Raw genomic sequence first — 2,132 nt, forward strand, 5'->3', positions numbered from 1 at the left:
CAGAGAGCGACAAGGAGCGGCACGTGCAGGGATGGTTTTGAAGCGCTGCGGTGGCTTACTCTTCTGTTCATCAGGTGCCACAGGCAAGGTGAGTTGTAACATCAGTCGTTATATTTGCATGAAAGCAGTTCACTTGAATGCCACAGTGCATCTGAGTAGGGTGTTCTAGCAGAACAAGCTTGTCTGGCACAGCGGTGCCTGATGGCAGTGTGTTTCCTCAGGTGAAGAGGTGCCTGAAGCCCCATCCTATCTAGCCTGCACACAATTATCTGAGAATGAAAGCTGCTTTCCAGTAATTCAGAAAGCCAAGTTACGTCTCAGCCTTGAGCATCTCGGGCTTTTGGGCCTGTCTGTAACATTTGGCACCAGCACTAATACTTTTTTTGGCATATGTTTAGCGTTTGGGGCCTGTGTCTGGGATTTGGGCCCTGTCTCGAACCACTGGGGCTTTGTCCTGGGTTTTGGAGCCTGCCTCTAGAGTTCAGGGCCTGTGATTAGGCTTTTGGGGTCTGTGTCTGGGGGCCGGTATCTGGGGGCAAGGGGGGAGCTGCTTGTAGACCCTTGGGGCCGGCATTGAGGGGGTTGGGAGCTGACTCTACACCTTTGGGGCCTGCTTCTGGGGGCGGGGGGGGGGTTGAGACCAGCATCTGGGGGAGGGGTGGGAGCTCTTTGTATTCCTTTGGAGCCTGTGTCGGGGGGCGGGGGGGGGGGGGGGAAGGGGAGGGTTGGTTGGGAGGTGCTTGTACACTGTTGGAGCCTGGGTTGAGGGAGGAGGTTTGGAGCTGCTTCTACACCTTTGGGCCTGGCATTGGGGGTAGGGGGTTGGGTGCTGGTTGTAGGGGCCTGTGTTTGGGGGGGGGGGCTTGGGACCTGCGTCTGGGGGAGGGGTGGGAGCTGCTTGTACACCTTTGGGGCCTGCATGTGTGGGGGGTCAGGGCCTGTGTCTAGCGGGCCGGGAACTGCTTGTACAATGTAGGAATCTGTTTCTGCAGGGTGGCTGGGAGCTGTTTGTACAACTTTGGGGCCAGCATCTGGCGGTGGCTGGGAGCTGCCTGTACACTGTAGGGGCCTGTGTTTGTGGGGGGCTTGGGGGCCTCCCTCGGGGGGGGGGGGGGAGGGTTGGGAGCTGCTTGTATAGGGTAGGGGGCCTGCCTGGCAGGGGTTGGGAGCTGCTTGTAGAATTTGGGTCGCTGTGTCTGGGGGGGCGGTTGGGGCCTGTGTCTCAGGGGTGTTGGGAACTGGTTGTACACCTTTGGGTCCTGTCTCTGGGGGGGGAGCTACTTGTACACTTTTGGGGTCTGTATTTGAGGGGGGTTGGGAGCTGCTTGTGCACTTTTGGACCTATGTTTAGGCTGGTTGGGAGTTGCTCATGCATTCTAGGTGCCTCCCTTTTGAGAAGGGTTGGGGCCTGCATCTGTGGGTGGTTGGGAGCTGCTTGTACACTATAGGGGCCATGGTCTTGGAGGGGGGTCTGGGCTGTTTATACACCTCTGTGGCCTGTGTTTGGGGGGGGGGGGGGTGGGCCTGTGCCTGGGGAAGTTGGGAGCTGTTTGTTCACTCTAGGAGCCTCCATTTGGGGGTCTTTGGGGCCTCCCTTTGAGGGGGAGGGAGTTGGGAGTTGGTTGTACACCTCTGCATCCCGTGTCTTGGGGGGGGTGGGGGGAGTGGGACCGGTCTCTGAAGGGGCGGGTTGTGAGCTGCTTGTACACCTGTGTCGGGGGGAGGGTAGGGAGGTTGGCGGGGGTCGGGTCCGGGTCTTGGGCCAGTGTCTGGGTGGAGTCCAGTTCTTGGGAGGGGGTGGTGGGGTAGGAGCTGCTTGTGGGCAGTTGGGGTCTGCATCTGGGTGTGGTTGGTGCCTGCTTCTGTTGGCAGTTTGGGGCCTGCTTGTAGACTTGTGCAGCCTGGGTTTGGGGGCTTTTCTGTAACGTTTGGGGCCTGCATTTTTGCTTTGGGATGCATCTTGAGCTTTTGAGGCCTAGCAGTAGCATTTGGGGCCTGCATCTGGGGCTTTTCTGTAGCATTTTGGTTGCGTATTTGTGATTTGGGGCCTGTATCGTGGGTTTTGCCTTTTTTGTAGTTTCCATCTTTGTGTGTGTGTGTTTCGTTGTTGGTTGTCTGGGGTTAGGGGCAGT

The sequence above is a fragment of the Aythya ferina genome (genome assembly GCF_964211825.1).
Source record: "Aythya ferina genome assembly, contig: HAP1_SCAFFOLD_151, whole genome shotgun sequence".
NCBI lineage: Eukaryota > Metazoa > Chordata > Aves > Anseriformes > Anatidae > Aythya > Aythya ferina.